The sequence below is a fragment of the Arvicola amphibius genome, chromosome 18 (genome assembly GCF_903992535.2).
Source record: "Arvicola amphibius chromosome 18, mArvAmp1.2, whole genome shotgun sequence".
Taxonomy (NCBI): domain Eukaryota; kingdom Metazoa; phylum Chordata; class Mammalia; order Rodentia; family Cricetidae; genus Arvicola; species Arvicola amphibius.
The window spans coordinates 21,676,005-21,695,710 of NC_052064.1; the positions used below are offsets into that span (position 1 = coordinate 21,676,005).

Here is a 19,706-nt window from a genome sequence, read left to right on the forward strand (position 1 = left end):
CTATATGTGTACATTTATGCACTTGAAGATGAATGAGACATGAAAAGGCGTTATCACACTGATTTCATTCATACTGTTTTTAGGCCTTGGAAGATTACTGTCATCAGCAAAAGCTTTACCACACTGAATACATCCATGGGGTTTCTCTCTTTTGTATGTTCTTTTATGCATTTGAAGATCACTGTGCTGTGCAAAGCTCTTACCACACTGATACCCTTCAAAGTGTTTCTATCTAGGGTGAGATCTTTTATGCTTTTTAAGATTACCAGAAGCTGCAAATGCCTTCCCACACTCATTACATTCATACGGTTTCTCTCCAGTGTGTGTTCTTTTATGCACTTGAAGAGTCCTGTGAACTGCAAAGGCCTTCCCACACTGATTACATTCATAGGGCTTCTCTCCAGTATGTGTTTTTTTATGATGTTGAAGACCACTGTACTGTGCAAAGGCCTTCCCACAGTGATTACATTCATAGGGTTTCTTTCCAGTATGTGTTTCTTTATGGATCTGAAGATTGTTGTGAGCTGCAAAGGCCTTACCGCACTGATCACACGCATATGGTTTTTCTCCAGTGTGTGTTCTTTTATGGCAGTGAAGAGCACTGTACTGTGCAAAGGCCTTTCCACAGTGATTACATTCATAGGGTTTCTCTCCAGTATGTGTTCTTTTATGGTTTTGAAGAGTACTATGAACTGAAAAGGTCTTACCACACTGATTACATTCATAGGGTTTCTCTCCAGTGTGTGTTCTTTTATGCCTTTGAAGAGGACTATATTGTGCAAAGGCCTTACCACACTGATTACATTCATAGGGTTTCTCTCCAGTATGTATTCTTTTATGGATTTGAAGATTACCGTTAGCTGTAAATGCCTTACCACACTGATTACATTCATATGGTTTCTCTCCAGTATGTATTCTTTTATGCTTTTGAAGATTACTGTAAACTGCAAAGGCCTTACCACACTGATTACATTCATATGGTTTCTCTCCAGTATGTATTCTTTTATGGTTTTGAAGATGACTGTGTTGTGCAAAGGCCTTACCACACTGATTACATTCATAGGGTTTCTCTCCAGTCTGTTTTCTTTCATTCCATTTTACGTGACTGTCATATGTCATGGGTTTACCACATTGAATATATACTGAAAGTTTCTCTCCAGTTTGAATTCTTCCAATCCTGTAAGGATAATTGGCACATATAAAAGCTTTACCACATTCAATACACTGTTGTGCCTACACATTTGTATGAATTAATTTTATAATATGTTCCAACTATAAAGAGGAATCAGATACTAAGTTTTTATAACTGTGTCTAAACTCATGTTTTGCTCTTTCATTAGGCACTGTTTTGCAACTCAGAAGACACCTCCAATGGTCATTTTCTTTCTATTATGGCTTACCTTTTTACGCTCACAGAAACTTTTCTGTATGATATTTTACACATATGTGAAGAAAACTGGATAAACTCAGAGCTTTAACATTCATGAATTCTCCTATACTGTGAGTCATATTGCATATGCTATGTGAACTAGGACACCCAGGATTATTAGCACAGTTCTAGAACTCATAGGACTTTTTGCAGTGTGAGTTTGTTCATGTATTAACAATGAGGGTGGAAAACCAATTACTTGTATACTTGAATCAAATTCAACAACTTTACTCAACTTGGGGACTACTGGTTATCTAATTGTTCTCAGAGAGTGGTATGTTATATCTGTCTATATCCGTATGCTAATACAGTTGTATCAAGAATAATGTATGGTATACATAGTAAAGAAGAATAACAAAGAAAAGATTTCCACATTGAATTCTCAGGGTGTGACTTGCTGTTCCTCAAGACTTGTGGTGTAGACAGCAAGGTTTCTGCAGAACAACTGCCACTTGACTCAACTCGAACTGCTTCTCTCACTAAACTCAGCACAGTCACAAGAAGTGTATGAGTAATACAAGAGTTACTATGGGCTATTGGTTTAGTACAAAGTTTTGCAAATATACGTATCATCTTTTTAATGTGTTTAACTTTTGTATTATGAGTAGCAAGAAAGAAATTTTTTGCAGATCTACAACAAAGCTCTCATGGTGATATGCCTCAAAAGATGATATCTTTCTTGCAATTGCTTTCCTGACTTCTCTCTTAAAAGAATGCCATTCAAATGCAATGCACATATATGAAATATGGATTTGTATGAATTTGATAACTGTTAGTATATTTAAAACTGTGCTTATTTATTTTGCTTTAGACTAAAACTTTCAGGACATAAAAATTTCATCAGAGGCACATTGTTATCAGCTTGCACATGAAAATTACCTTTTATGTCTTCTAGAAAATAAACAATGTTCTTTAGTATTACAGTCTTCCCAAATGCATCCTAAAATATAATATCAAAAAATGTATGTTATATTATTGAAAATTGTGCAGTATTTAAGATCTTATCTAAAGGGACCCTTAGAACTATGACTGCTTTATTCAACTCATTCTTATTATTTTTATATCAAATTACAGAAGAACATCATTGACCAAGAAAAAGTTGTCCCCTTATTTTGAATCATGAAGGAAATTCATTTTTACCTACAGAAGCGAGGTTCCTGTAGGTCTCCAGCATCACATCTTTGTAGAGATTCTTCTGGGAAGGATCCAGCAAATCCCACTCTTCCCGAGTGAAGTCGATATGCAAATCATTATAGGTCACTGCCTTCTAAAATATTTCATTCATGTGTTTAATAGAAGCATGATGGTGACAACATTGTAAATGTATACTTCTTTGACAGTATAGTCATAAAATTGTGGTGTTTCCCACTATTATTCCATGACACGGACAGTCACTTTAGAAGGAAATTGAATACAAGAGTCACGTCTGTCATTTCTGTACCCTTTGAATGGGATACCACCTTACAAAAGAACTGTCTATTAATGGAGACAGCCAAGGAAACAGATCAACAGGACATAGTACACTGAGAAAATTGTTTGAAGAAATACTAATTGCAAAATAGGAAAATACAGTGGACAAACTGGGTTATTGACTCATGCCTTTAAGCACAGCACTCAGAAAGCACAGGTGGGTATATTTGTCTCTGAGTTGATTGCCAGCCAAGTCTATGAAATCATATCCATGACAGGTGGAAGTACACATTAAGACCCTGTCTCCATAGCAAAAGTCACTGAAACAAAAAACATCAGATTGAAAGAATTCAGAGATGTTTACTGAAGTTCTTACAAAGAATTATGCATTCACTCCAGTTCTGTACTCATATTCCAGATAGCTAAAGTGTCCTATTTTAAAGTACAATACCAAAAACATTTTATGAAAAGGCACTTCATGTTTAAAATAATTACAAATGGACAGATGAAAACATTAGCAATGTAAATGTTGGGCATAACAAATTGACACAGTTCCAGAAATATGGCTGAGTACTATTGAGCTCTTCCTGGTCTTGAAAAGAGGTGGGCACAATTGTCAGTACTTACTTGGGGATCACAACTATTTATAATCCCAAGTTCAGGATTTCTGAGAAGCTTTGATCACTCTGATGACCAGGTACCCATATGGTGCATGTCCATGCAGACACATAAAATAGTCACATTGAGTGAAAAATTAAAAGCAAACACAACAAGCAGAAAGAAGTTCATGCACCTGCAATTCAATGACTCATAATGCTCAGGCAGTATTAATGTCATGAATACATGGCATCCTGGGAATCAGAATGAAACCCTCTGTCAAATTTAAAATTCAAGATATGTGTGAAGCTGAGCACAGCAGCATGTGCTTGACATGTAAAAGCCTACATTCCAGGGTCATCATCCAAAAACATAAAAGCAAATAAAACCATGAATGAAGTCCCCCTCACTTTGCTTTTAGGAATTTGGAGCCACACAGCAAAGGTTACTCAGACAAGCAAACAAAACAATTAAAACTGCGGGCTACCAAACTCCTTAGCACTGAACAGCAACTGTTTCTTCTATATCTTATGTGATTTACAGATCAAGCCTATAATGATGGTAAAAGCATTTCAGTATGAGTGGGAAGTTGGGTGATTAATTCCAACCACAACACAGTAGACATAACAGTCAGAAAATTAGTTAAGCATATTGAGACTCATCACATACAATGAGGAATTTCATCTAGAAAGGCCTTTCCTACTAAAGGGTCATAGGAAATTGAAAGCCCACCAAAAAGAGAAACATGATCTTTTGTGGGAGATTGTTCATTCAATGAGCTGCACAGGCTGGACCAAGAGAGTGACCCAGGAGAGCAGACCAAAAGAGCAGGCCAAGACAGAGGACAAAGACAGACCTCAGAGGTGTGGCTCTCTGAAACACAGAGTAGGCCAAGAACAGGTCTCAAAAACAAAAACAACTACTTTAAGGATTGGGCCAAGAGGCAAAGACACTGCTGGCACCAACGGAAGGATGAGATGGGTAGGCGCCAATGAAAGATTTCATCCAATAACATAGAAAGCAACATGGTAACACCAGAACCCAGTGGTCACACAACAGGAAGATTTGATCATCCTAACCCAGAAGAGGCAAAAGAAAATGATTTCCAATGTAACCTTGTGAGGATGATGAGGAAATAAAAATTCCCTTAAAGAAATTGAGGAAAACACAAACAAAAAATTGGAAGACATCAATAAATCTCTCAAAGAAACCCAAGAAACCAAGGAAAAAATTCAAACAGGTGAAGCAAACAACTTAAGACTTGAAGACTGGGGCCGGGCGGTGGTGACATGCATGACTTTAATCCCAGTACTTGGGAGGCAGAGGGAGGCGGATCTCTGTGAGGTCGAGTCCAGCCTGGTCTTCAAAGGCTAGTTCCAGGACAGGCTTCAGAGCTACAGAGAAATCCTGTCTCGAAACCCCTCTACCCCCCAAGAAAAGACTTGAAGACTGAAATAGAGGCAATAAAGAAAACACAAATGAAGGAAATTCTGGGTAAACAAATGGGAACTACAGCAGGAAGTGTAACCAACAGAATACAAGAGATAGAAGAGAGACTCTCAGGTGCTGAAGATACTATAGAAGAAATCAAATCATTGGTCAAAGAAAACAATAACTCCAACAAATTCACAAAACATCCTGGAAATCTGGGACACCATGAAAAAATCCAAACCTAAGAATAATAGGGATAGAAGAAAGAGAAGAACACCAACTCAAAGGAACAGAAAATATATTCAACAATAACAAAAAATCACAGAAGGAAACTTTTCCAACCCAAAGAAGGATATACCTATGATGGTACAAGAAGCTTAGAGAACACCAGATAGACTGGACAAAAAAAAAATATCCCCCAACATATAATGACTAAAATGCCAAACATAGAGAATGAAGAAAGAATATTAAGAGCTGCAAAGGATAATGGTCAAGTACAATATAAAGCAGACCTATCAGAATAACACCCAAATTCTCCATGGAAACCATGAAAGCAAGAAGGTCCTGGACAGATGTGCTGAAGACACTAAGAGACCACGGACTCCACTATGCACAGCAAAGCTTTCAACCAGACTACTATACCCAGCAAAGCTTTCAACCACCATCAATGGAGAAAACAAGGTATTCCATGACAAAGCCAGATTTCAACAATACTTATCCACACAAATCCAGTTATACAGAAAGTACTAGAGGGAAACTCCAAACCAAGGAAGCTAACTGTAAACACAGAAAACAGATAACTTGACATCCACAAACCCCAAAAAGGGAAACACACAAACACTACTACTGAAATATAATAGGAACTAGCAGTCACTGGTCATTTACATCTCTTACTATCAATAGACCCAATTCGCCTATAAAATGTCACAAGCTTAGAGAATGGATACAAAAGCAGGATCCATCCTTTTGCTTTATAAAAGAAACAAACCTAAACCTCAAAGACAAACATTACCTAAGAGTAAACTGTTGGGAAAAGTTTTTCAAATCATATGGACCTAAGCAACACACAAGTATAGGTATCCTAATAGTGAACAAAATAGACTCCAAAGTAAAGACAATCAGAATAGATGAAGGACACTTTATACTCATAACAGGAATAATCCATTAGGATGAAGTCTCAATCCTGAACATCTATGCCCCAAATATAAGAACACCCACATATGTAAAAGAAACATTACTAAAGCTTAAAATGCACATCAAATCCCACATTTTACTAGTAGGAGACTTCAACAACCTACTCTCCCCAATGGACAGTTCAATTAGACAGAAACTAAACAGGAAAATGAGACAACTAACAGATGTCTTGACTTAAATGGACTCAACAGGCATCTACAGAATATTCCACCCAAACACAAAAGAATATACCTTTTTCTCAGCACCTCGTGGTATCTGCTCTAAAACGGACCACAAACATGGTAACAAGGCAACACTTGACACACACACAAACTTGGAATAACCCCTGTGTTTTATCAGATCACTGTGGTTTAAGTTACCAGTTAACAACAACACTAACCACAAAAAGCCTAAAAACTCATGGAAATTGAACAGTGCTCTATTAAACTACCCCTGGGTCAAGGAAGAAATAAAGACATACTATAAAAAAGCTGTTCTCCACAAAACTGAAAAGGTTAAACACATCTGGACAGGGTTAGTCAGCAAAATAAAATCAACCTAATGACAGCAGACAACTTATCCATCTGTTTTTGGCCAACTTTGATGAGGCCTGATTTTGAAACTCGGGAGTTTCTGTCTACCGCTATAGCCATCAATCTGTCCTTGAAACATTCATTCCACAGTGTTAGTTTTTCTTTAACAATGGAGATATTGTAGAAACTACGAACACTGTGGCTCCTCCCCCACCCACAAATCCAGGACACTTGGTGGAGCCAATGGAGCCGCTTCAGTTGCTACCACCATTGCAACCGCAGCCGCAGACAGATCCTCTTGATGTCATATAAACAGAATGTGATTGCAAATGGCCTGAAATTGGACAAAAGTAAATCTAGACATGCATGTTTCAGGGTTTAGTAGTATATTTCATTTTTCAGACAGATAATCCACATTCAAAATGACAAGACATTTTCTCATTGAACTATGTGGTATTCCCTGCTAACTTACATTGCAAACCTAAAAATGTGGTAAGCATGACTGGAGAGGCTTTATTTTTATAAACAAATAATAGTTATAAAAATGCAAAGCTGCTGCTGCATGCAGCCTTATTGAATCAGCATATCATTTCTGTGGCGATTTCTGTCACATTATATTGTGAATAACATTGTTCTATAGAAATTAAATGATTTAAAAATCATATATGAAATGTTTAATGCTTTCAGCCTGCTTTATGGCTGGTTTTGTTATTTGATGTGCTAATTTGGGAACTTAATTGACATTCATCCAGTCTGCATAGATAACTAAAGCCCAGTTAAGTGTTTTATACTTTCAGGCTGCTATGCCATGCTTGGGATGTGGTTTGAAAGAAAAAAATAAAATACATGTAACATATTTCACATTTCTACACCTTCATCTTCTTAAATCTGTGGATGATTTGATGAGGAGGGAATGAACCTGTTTCTTGTACTCACATACCAAGGACACACCTGTGGTTAAAGTGAGTTGATAATGTGCTGTAAAGGATGGTTGTCCCCAACTCATTTCTTTATGATCTCTACTGAAAAATACATTTTGTATACGGTTAGTAATGTAAACTGATGCATTTTCATAATATTTATAATGGTCTTGTAATCTTAATCTAATATATTTTAGGTATTTTAACTTTTCCCTCATGGGAAATACATTTAGTATAGTGTAGAAAAATGCTTCATGACATTTTCAGATAAGGTTATATAACTTTTCATACATAAACATGAAATTTGTTGTAGAAAATTTTTTAAATGACACAATTAATCTAGGACTTCAATTTAATCTGTTCCTTGAATCTATTTTTATGTAGCCCTTGAGATTTTATCCCAAAAAATCCATTGCTAATACACCAATAAAAAGAATTTGAGTACTGACAAACTTCTTGGAGTATTTATATATAAAAGTACAAACTTGTATTCATTCTCTTTCTGTGATGTTGTTTTATAGTCCAGAATGGCTTTTGCAAAATTTTTTAAACCAGTTTCCCCCTTTGATGTTGGTACCACAGTTGATATAAATGACTGCTGCTTTAGGCGTTAAATATTTTGTTAGTGGAGATACAAACAATACACTAAATTATGATAAAACTTTCTGACTGGATAATAGGTAAATATAGTTGGGCTATATTCAAAATTATTTTAATGCCCTAATTATATCATTTGTTTTATTAGAAAAAGGAAAATGTTTTTTTTTTTTTAATGCTGGGTCATGTTTTGTGTAGTAAAGAAGATATTCTTTGGTCAATATTGTAATCTTTGTATTTCAATGTTAAGGTTTCCTTATTTGTATTACAGTAAATCAATGATTTTGAGAAAAAAAGAAATGAACAATTTTCTGAATAGGTATCACATACCATACTTAAATCAAGACCAGGTGAATAATTTAAATCAACCTATAACCTGCAAGGAAAGAGAAGTCATTCCAACCAAAAAAAGCCCAGGGCCAGGGAGTGTCAGTGCAGAATTCCATCAGAACTAAGAGCTAATAACAATACTCCTCAAAGGGTTCCACAGAATAGAAACAGAAGAAACATTGCCAAACCCCTTTGATGATGATACAGTTACCCCTATGTCAAAAACACGCAAAGATTCAACAAAGAAGAATTACAGACCCATCTCACTGATGAACACAGACGCAAAAATACTCAATAAAATACTAGCAAATCAAATCCAAGAACACATCAAAAAATCATCTACCATGATGAAGTCAGCTTCATCTCGGAGATGCAAGAATGGTTTAACATACAAAAAGCCATTAAGAAATCCTGCCCTCTTTCAGTTCCTTTCCTGACATCCTTTAGTAGTGAACAATATGACAATATAAGCCAAATTAACCCTTTTCTTCCACTAGTACTCTTGATTGCTAATGCTTCCCAGAATCCCTCATTGGCTAGGGCCACCCAGCTGGGACTCACAATATTAGCAGCTCCTCTACTGAAAATCAGAGATCAAATGACTCAGACAGCACAATCCTTCCAGTTCTTCCCTCCCAGCCCAGCAGACAGGACCCCAGTTTAAAAAGTTTGTATTTAGTATACATTATTCCACTCCCCTAGAGCACACCCTGTTCCTCATCCAAAGCACGGGGTCCTTTGTGTGCACATTCCATTGCACACTCACTTTCCAGTGCAGCCATTCCATTGGCTCAGAGATGGGAAATCCTGCAGACAAACACAGGTCACATTCATAACGAAACTACTGTTACTGTGTAACTGTGGTTACTTTGTAACTGTTGTTAAAGAAAAACACACCATGAATTAGAAAACAATCCAGGCATATTTGGGTTTGGAGTCAACAAGGAGAATGTAAATATAGTATGGATTTCATCTCTAAAATTATTTTGAAAACTTGAAATAGACGTTGTGGTCATGTGCTCCAGAGACTAGGGATTTCTATTAGAGCACATTAAAGATTTCTCACATATTTTCTCTAAAGATGAACATCTTAATGCAGAAATGTAACAGTCCTGTTAAGCAGGGCCACAACATTTTACCCAGATTTTGTATTTTAGCTGAGCTAATTTAAATATAGCAATTAGGTTTAAAGATAAGGTCAGTTTCTTTCCCAGATTCTTGATTGCCTTGGTCTGTGGACTGCAAACAAAGGTCAATCTGGACATTCATAAAACATCTACAATTGACTACCTGATTCCACAATGCTAATCTCAACTACTGCTGAAGGGGGAAAGCTTTCACCCTCAGTACAGCTTCTCCACTTCTGCACTGTGTCTCCACCAGCTTCAAAGTTGGTCAATGAGCCCAATTCTTGCACAGGTCCCTCTTCTTCTAAGTTCCCAATAAAAGCCAGAAAGATCAGCAGACACTCAGTAACTACTCCACATTTCTTCTTCATTGACAAGTCAAGGCCAAGCCTACAAGAAGTTGCAGGACTGTTTTCCCAGCACTGGGCAGCAGAGGCAAGATTAGGTGTTCAAAATGATTCTCAATTATATAGTATGAGGCAAGCCTAAACTAGAGGAGACGTTGTTCTACACAGAAATCAATAATCAACAGCACTTGAGAGAAATAAAGTGCAACGATTAATAACTTTGAAACATTGGAGAACAGAAATAGAGACAAATGTAGCAATACACTTAAAGAAAATATCTGCAAACGAGACCAATAAGTGATTTTAAAATGATAAAAATCCTGCACTCTGGAGATTAAATAAAACTTTCTATATTAACTTTGAAACAGAGTAGGCCTTTCTATAGGAGAGGGGATGTCATTAATAAGAGATAGATTAATGGTTTCCATATACATATGTTGGCTATTGAGATCTGTAACCTGACACATAAAGTTAGTCAATGGCCTGTTTTTCAAATCTCTAAGCAGACATAACTGTGTTAAGCAAGATCAACCATATCTGCATAGAATTGTTGCCTAATTGCCTTTCCTGGAACTAGCTCTTGTAGACCAGGCTGGTCTTGAACTCACAGCCAGCCTTTGCCTCCCTAGTGCTGGGATTAAAGGCCTGTGCCACCTCTGCCCGGCCAGGAACTTTTTCATAATGGTGGTTCTAATAGTTGATTACCTCCACTGTTTTTCCTGCAGTGTACATAATAAACTATTCTTCCTATTGTGGTCTGAAGACAGAAGGAACAACCCATATGCAATTCCTTTCCCTGAAACTGCAATGCATAGTCAACTGCATGACTCAAATGCATAATTTTAAAACTGTGAGGTGGTACAGTCTTTTTTTTCAAGGAATTTTGAAAGTCTAATGTACAGGACAGCAAGGTTATTGCCCTGGATAGCAGCAGACCTAGGGCACCTGAGACAACATAAGAGAACTCGTCTCAGAAACTATTTTTCTAACAGGATGGAAATGCAGCTGTTCTAGAGTTAATATGCCTGTACATTGAGAAAACACTTCACACACCTAGGAGATTAATAAAGAAAAACCTCTTTAATGATGGTAGACATTGATCTCTGGCTAACGCTCAAAGAGGAGCCAGCTAGACAGATTTCACGTCTGCTGTTGTCCTTATGTGTCCTTCAGGTTCAGGCTCCAGGTTACACTCTGAACAATCGAAATAGAAACAGAGGCAACTTGCCAGGCTAGACATTTACGCAGACAGGAGAGTTACAGAGCAAAGATTCCCAAGATAATTTCTTCATTACACTGGTAACAGGAATCAGCAGGTGATTCCTTCAGTGACAGGGTCCTGAGGTGAAGGTCACAGGGGATGAGAAAGATAGGAAAATTAAAATGTAAAAAAGATAAGAAGCTAGGGTGGGGAGGTCTTGCAGATATCTAGTAAGCTTCCTAATAAAAACAAGCGTCTTGCTGGTAGTGGCCCATGCCTTTAATCTCAGGACTCAGAAGGCAGAGTCAAATGCTCTCTGTTAGTTCAAAGACAGCCAGGTCTAAAGAGTGAGTTCCAGGATAGTCAGGACAGTCCTACAGAGAAATACTGTCTTAAAAAATTAAATTAAAATTAAAAAAAATAGAAAAAGAAGAAAGCTAGCATCATGTATACTTCTAGGGGGAAAATGGAAGCTTTATAAGTCAGTAGAAACATTAAATAAATTTAGGAGGCTAGCAAACAATTCTACACAAGGGGAACACAGGGGATCTCAAGAACTTTCCTAAAAGCAGAGTGGCCTAGGGACTGATAACCATAGCTCTATATGGTGGGAAGGGTTGGGTTCCTAGGATCTGAAGCAGCAAAGACCTGGGCACCAGACCATTAGCAGCTCTCCAAACCATATTTCTGGTTTTAGAGAAGGAGCTCTGTCTTATTATCAATACATCAGGTCCTTAGGGAAACTCACAAGGCTTAGGCCCCAGGCTGTTACTAGGTCTCCCATGATTGTTCCTCCTTCCTCAAGAGAGCATAAAAGAAAAGCCTTGATTGATCAGGTTGCTCCTCCACACAACAATGTTTTGCATTTCAATTATAGGTCACCTGCTGTCATATTGCCCATCTGGAAGAACTGTGCTTTTCTCAAACAGAAAACTGGAACTTTATACCACATCAGTCCTTAAAGTAGGTTAGGAACCTGTCATGCCTCATTTAAAAGCTTGTTAGAGGTTGTTTTTCGATACGGTGATGTGCCTGGTGTCTGGTTTTAAATCAGTGGTGGCTTCTTTGTAATGGTTTGGAGCCAAATACCTGGACAATCCAGTTGAACATCCTAATCTCTAACAGCCCTGATTAAAATACATTTATCTTTTGAGTGTTTTAGAGGCAGTCCTCCCTCAGCTAAATTCTACTCTGTGAGACTTAACCATTTACAAGGCATTGGCCAATCCTTTATTTATTTATTTATTTATTTATTTATTATGTATACAATATTCTGTCTGTGTATATGCCTGCAGGCCAGAGAGGGCACCAGACCTCATTACAGATGGTTGTGAGCCACCATGTGGTTGCTGGGAATTGAACTCAGGACCTTTGGAAGAGCAGGCAATGCTCTTAACCTCTGAGCCATCTCTCCAGCCCCTGGCCAATCCTTTATATCACTGCCACCAAGCAGTTAAAAATGGTCATATCATCTCAACTCTTCTATGTTGTAGCTTAGAACTGCAGCGCTACCCAACAGGTGAGCTGCCTTGATACCGTCCACATAGTTAAATATAAATGGAGATTGTATGTAAGGTTAAATGCAAAGTGCTCAATTTCGAGAAGATACTGGAGAAACTAGGCCTCTCTGACTTTGGCATATCGAAGTTGACAAAAAAGATGTTTGTACACACAGCACCCTGCTCCCAATTCTCTAAGCAGATTAAGACCAAAGCGCAAAGTTATTCAGAGGCCTGTCCCTAGGTCCAGGAATTAACAGGACCGCATGGGACTTCACAACACAGGGAATATGGCAGCAGCTTCCCACAGGGATCCTGCGAAGACGCACCATGCTGTCTCCCGCACCTCACCCTCTGCTCCTCCCCATCTGGAGACAGCATTCCCCCGCTCACCATGTTGTGGTTTCTCAGCTCGCCAAAGCTTTCAGTTCATCACCTGCCAGCAGCGGCAAATTCACCACAGCACAGGAAACCACTTAAGACAGCTCCTCTGCAAAGCCGAGTCTGAACGTGGCTGCCCGGAAGAGCCCTGCACTGTGTATGACTGGCAGGTCACGTGGACGGCCTGATTGGCTAGTGCAGTCTGAGTGACAAGCACACTGTCCACAGGGCTGTAGTGTGCTTAAAGACACAGCAGAGTGCTTCCTGACCATTTCTCCCACCCCATTCAAAGCTCTTTTCTAGATTGGTCGAGATGTGCATTTCAATAGCACTTGTCCTTGGCTATAAAAGCAGGCACCGTCAGAATCTTGCACTCCAGAGGACCTTTGCCTTTCCCTCCAGGATACTACGTGACCAGCTGGCTTGTACAGTGCACTGTGCTAGGTGGGGACACGAATTTCCAGTCCCACTCCGGGAATGGTGCACAGAGTATCAACAGCTAAAGAGAGTTTTAAGGTAACAACAACAACAACAAAAAGATGATTGTCATGGTGTTAAAAGTGTGCACTGCCACCAAGCAGTTAAAGATGGTCATATCGTCTCAAATTATACAGATTAATGGAGGTTACGCATGGTGATAGCTCCAGAAGTTCCATTACTGTACAGGATATTTTGGCTATCCTGTGTGTTTTGTTATCTACTTCCTTCCCTGATATTAATTTGAGTAGTGTGCTTTCAAGGTCTGTGAAGATGTTGGGATGTTTTAAATTATTTGTGGCTATTGTAAATGGTGATGCTCCTCTGATTTCTTTCTCAGCTTCTTTATTATTTGTATGTAGGAGGGCTACTGATTTTTTGAGTGGATCTTGTATCCTGATACCTTACTGAAGGTATTTATGGGTTATAGGAGTTCCCTGATAGAGTGTGTGAGGTCACTTATGTTACTATTATATCATCTGCGAATAGTAAAAGCTTGACTTCTTCCTTTCCAGTTTGGATTCCCATGATCTTTTGTTTTCTCTTTGCTCTAGCTAGAGCTTCAAGGACTATGATTACTAGGTATGGTGACAGAGGACAGGCTTGTATTGTTCCTGATCTTAGTGGGATCATTTTGTGTTTCTCCCCAATTTTTTGGATGTTTGCTATAGGCTTTCTGTCTATTCCTTTTATTATGTTACGATACCTTCCGTGTATCCCTGATCTCTCCAAGACCTTAATCATGACGGGGTGTTGAATTTTGTCAAGTGCTTCTCAGCATCTAATGAGATGATTATATTTTTTCTTTCAATTTATTTATATGGTGGATTACATTGCCAGACTTTCATATGTCAAACCATTCTGCATCTCTAGGATGAAGCCAATTTCATCATGGTGAATAATTTTTTTGGTGTATTCCTAGATCCAGTTTGTCAGTATTTCACTGGATAATTTTGCATTAATGATCATGAGGGAGACTGGTATGTAATTCTCCTTTTTTATGCTTTGTGTGGGATTAGTATCAGGGTAACTGTAACATCATAAAATGGATATGTTTGTATGGAAATGTTCCTTTTCTTTTTAATTTGTGTTACAATTTGAGGAGTACAGTTGTTTCCTCTTCTTTGAAGTTCTGGTAGAATTCTTCACTGAAACCATCAAGTTGAGGGTTTTTTTTTTTGGAGGGCGTTGAAGGAAGGCTGTTGATGTCTGCTTCTATTAACTTGAAGGGTACAGCTGTATTTAAATTGCTCACTGTGTCTCAATTTAATGCTGGTATGTGGTACCTATTCTAAAAATTGTTCATTCACTTTACATTTTCCAAGTTTGTGGAATACAAGTTTTGAGGTATGATCAAATGACTCTCTGGATTTTCTCAGTGTCTCTTGCTCTGCCCACCTTTTCATTTATGATTTTGTTAATTTGGATGTTTTCTCTCTGCCTTTTGGTTAACTTGGATAAGGGTTTGTCTATCTTCTTGATTTTTTTCATAGTACCAGCTCTTTTTTTTTATAGTCTTTTCCTTGTTTCTATTTCATTGACTTCAGCCCGACATTTGATTATCTCCTGTCATCTACTCCTCCTGGCTGAGTCTGTTTCTTTTGTTCTGGATTTTTCAGCTGTGCTGTTAACTCACTAGTGTGAGATTTCCCCACTTTCTTTATGCAGGCACTTAGTGCTATGACCTTTCTTCACAGCACTGCTTTCGTAGTGTCCCATAGATTTGGCAGCTGTAAATGTCCTACTTTATAATTTGATAGATCCAAAAATACCCAGCTCATGATGGACATTTCACATCACTTGGTATAGTGGTGACTGTAATGATTTAATCCACATATGGTTGATACTCCTAAGTTCTAGGGGTCATGTAGGGCCAAACAAGCCCTCAGGCACCCGGGGATAGTAACGGCTCCCTCCTGCATGATCCACATATTACTCAGCTAAGCCCTTGCCCGCTTGCATGAGCCCCATCATCTGCATATGATGTAGCCATGCCAACCCCTGTGTGCATGCACCAGGCAGTTTTTAAAAGCTGGGTGAGCCATCTTCCTCCCTCTCTCTGCAAACTGACTTCCCACGCCTGTGCACGTCCCCTCTAATAAACTCCTAAGAGTGTTTGTTCTGTGTTCTGTGTTTCCTTCTTGCTAAGAAAATCCTTAGAAGGGGCAGTTCTGCTAGCACATAGAAGTCCAATTAGGTGAAATAAAACCAAATCAAAATGCCCATCATTTTATTAAATACAGCACCCTCTGGTGGCTGAGCACATGTTGAGAGACAGGACGGGGGGGGGGGGGGGGGGGGAGCCCATGCAAACCTAGAACCACGTGTTTCTCCTCCAGAATCCCACCTAAATACACTATGGGAGTGGGTATGACCCCTTCCTAGGGGGGGTCTGTACCTGGCATGCTGGGATTTGGAGTCCAGGCTATTGTAACTCCCAGGCCAAGGGGGGCTGGGATGAATGCCAGGGGCTGGAGGCTAAGCTCCAGACTTAACACTTCCCACTTGTGCCAAGTAATTTCAGTGACCCCCTGTCAAATGTTCTGTTTTTCCCAATGAATTGAATTAATGGTATGTGCTTGCGTATTTGAGTATATTTATTTTTGCAAATGCTTTTATGGGCAGCAGTGGCAGATATTTGGATGAATTTAAGAGGTAATATTGTTCCTATTCTCCAGTGCTCCTTTTTTTTTTTTTTTTTTTTTTTTTTTTTGATTTTTTGAGACAAGGTTTCTCTGTGGCTTTGGAGCCTGTCCTGGAACTAGCTCTTGTAGACCAGGCTGGCCTCGAACTCACAGAGATCCACCTGCCTCTGCCTCCCGAGTGCTGGGATTAAAGGCGTGCGCCACCACCGCCCGGCTTGCAGTGCTCCTTTTCTTGTGTGTTATTCAGGTTTCTTGTTTTCCTGGGTTGTGTGATTTTTTTTTGTTTGTAGACTATGTAGCACCTGTGGCCTTCTGCCTAGTCACCCTGCTCAGAGCAAAAGCAGCTTTCTCTGAGATGAATAGAGATCATCATAACTGTTCATCCAGGAGCACTGTCTAGAGGGCTGTTAGGTGACTTTTCCTTGAAGTTTTCTGGTTTTGTGTTCTCTATTTTTTTGATCATACCTCCTAAAATACTTTTGATGTTTTTGGTCTCCTATCAATGATGAAATTGCTAAGAACTTCGGTAACATTTCTGGCTTTTTGTCTAGCAGTGCGCTTCTAAGGCGCAATGTAGAAGAGTAGAATTGCTGATATAAAGGATTGGCCAATGCCTTGGAAATAATTCAGTCTCACAAAGTAGAATTTAGCTGAGGGAGGACTGCCTCTAAATCATCCAAAAAATAAATGTGTTTTAATCAGGGCTTTTAGAGATTAGGATGCTGAGGAACACATTGTTCAACTGGATTGTCCAAATATTTGGCTTCAAGCCATTACGAAGAAGCCACTGTTGATTTAAAACCAGACACCAGACATGTCCCCGTATCAAAAAACAACCTCTATCAAACCTTTCAAGGAGGCACTACAGGTTGGCACCATAAGTGTGTGAAGTGATTTCTCAATGGAAAGGTATATTACTTCTAGAACAGCTGCATTTCCATCCCGTTAGAAAAACAGATTCTGAGACGAGTTCTCTTATGTTGACCCACGTGGCCTTGGTTTGCTGCTGTCCAGGGCATGACCTTGCTCTCCTGTACATTAGACTTTCAAAATTCCTAAAAATAAATGACTGTACCACCTGACAGTTTTAAGATTATGCATTTGAGTCATGCAGTTGACTATGCATTGCAGTTGCACGGAAAGGATTTGCATATGGAGCTTTCCTTCTGTCCTCAGACCACAATAGGAGGAAGAGTTTATTGAAGCTGGTGGAGACACAGTGCAGAAAAGGAGAGGCTGGACTGAGGGTGAAAGCTTTCCCCCTTCAACAGTAGTTGAGGTTAGCTATGTGGAATCAGGTAGTCAATTGTAGATGCTCTATGAAGGTCCTGATTGACCATTGTTTGCAGTGCACAGACCAGCACAAAAAGGAATCTGGGAAAGGGACTGACCTTATCTTGAGACCTAATTGCTATATTTACAGTAGTTCATCTAAAATAGAAGATCTGGGTAAAATGTTGTGGTCTTACTTAAGAGGACTTTTCCCTATTAAGACGTATTTCTTTCGAGAAAATACTTGAAAAATTTTTAATGTGCTCTAATACAAATCCCTAATCTCTGGAGTACATGACTATAAAGTCTGTCCCAAGTTTTCAAAATAGTTTTTGAGATGACAACTACATCATATTTACATTCTCCTTGCTGCCTCCAAGCCATAAGATCCCTGGATTGTTTCTAATTCCTATTCTGTTTTTCTTTAACAACAGTTACAAAGTAACCACAGTTACACAGCAACAATAGTTAGGTTATGAATGTGACCTGTTTGTCTGCAAAATCCCATCTCTGAGCCAATGGGATGGCTGCACTGGAAAGTGAGTGTGCAATGGAATGTGCACACAAAGGACCCTGTGCTTTGGATGAGGAACAGGGTGTGCTCTAGGGAAGTGGAATAATGTGTACTAAACACAAACTGTCGGGCTGGAGAGATGGCTCAGAGGTTAAGAGCATTGCCTGCTCTTCCAAAGGTCCTGAGTTCAATTCCCAGCAACCACATGGTGGCTCACAACCATCTGTAATGAGGTCTGGTGCCCTCTTCTGGCCTGCAGGCATACAGACAGACAGAATACTGTATACATAATAAATAAATAAATATTTAAAAAAATAAAATAAAATAAACACAAACTGTCTAAACTGGGGCCCTGTCTGTAGGCCCATATTTCAGTATGGCACAACAGCCATAGGCCCTGCCTAAGGCAGTCAGGTAGCTTTGCAGACAAACTGTCTCAGCCTAACAACAGCAGGATGTGCTGCTCCTCTTTTCTTTTGTTATTAATGTAGATCACCTGAGGAGAGGTGTTGGCTGAAGCTGATCAGGATGTTTGGTGCTCCTTCCTTTCCGGATTTGGAGGATGTCTTATAGAGATGCTAATTCATGGCCTAAGTGACAGCTAGCATCCTCACAAACAGGTAGGTGCAGAAGTGACAAAAGGCCATTCACCTGGTTACCTAGGAGACAGCCTAAAGTATTTTCCCCACTCAATTGATGGGATGATATATAAACTGTTTGGAGAATAAACGAGGGATCTGGCCCTTCAAGGATGACCATGTAAATTGTGTCACGTCTGTTCCAGTCAAGTTAGGGAAGATAGTTATCTATGTTGGAGCCCACAGGGGCCTTGACACCTGTCTGCTGGGCTAGGAGGGCAGAACTGGAAGGACTGTGCTGTCTGAGTCATTTGATCTCTGATCTTCCAGTAGAGGAGCTGCTATTATTGTGAGGCCCAGCTGGGTGGCCCTAGGCAGTGAGGGATTCTGGGAAGGGTTAGCACTCAAGAGTACTAGTGGCAGACAGTTTGTGGGTTCTATTCATGATTGTCTTTTGTCTCTGCTGTAGGGATGGTTAGGAAGACCATAAGCGATCCTGTAATGAGTGGGGGGTGTTCAGAGCAGGTCTGTTGAAATGTCATTTCTGCTGGGACTTGGAAGGACCATGAGCTAGACTGTAGTGTTGGTCCATGTGGTTCATGGTGGCAGTGGCCCTTGTTCTCTGAGCCTCTTTGTGTAATGAATCACTGGGGAAGGGGAGACTCTGCAGCCCTGGAATGGAAGGAAATGATGCCGGTTGTATCTCTGTCCAGAGAATACACATGGGCACTGTTTGGTTGTGCAGTAGGAAGAGAGATTAGAAAACCGAAGGTTTAGTTTCTACAAGTTCTGAATATTGCAATCCAATTTCAGGTTTGTGTTATAAAGATTACAATTTGTTTAGGACCTGGTAGAGCAATAGTTGAGTAGAGTGCTTTTAACATGGTGCTGCCACTAGCTGCAATGGTGTGATCCAGTGAAGCTTAGTTCCAGGAGACAAAAGGAGTTTCTGATTGCAGAGTTTCTTAGGTGTGCCTTGTGTTAGACAGGTAGATACAGCACAATCCACATATTCTGCTATATGCCATGTAGAAGGAAGCAGATTTTAAACCATTTTTTAGGTTGTTTTGGAATTGGAAAAGATTAATTAATTAACACTCATCAGGCATCTTAATAGAAAGGAGTAATTAAGACCACAGAGATAGGTTACAGAATATATTATTAACTTTTTAATTTTTAAATGCTAGGAAAAGGGAAACAACAGCTGTGGGGAGACATTAGATTAAAAAAAAAAAAAAAGCCCTG

The 19,706-nt window shown here is 39.3% G+C and overlaps 1 pseudogene; it reads right to left on the minus strand.

Annotated features, from left to right (window-relative positions):
• The window catches only part of LOC119803809, a 60,752-nt pseudogene continuing 41,046 nt past the window's right edge, over positions 1-19,706 (minus strand).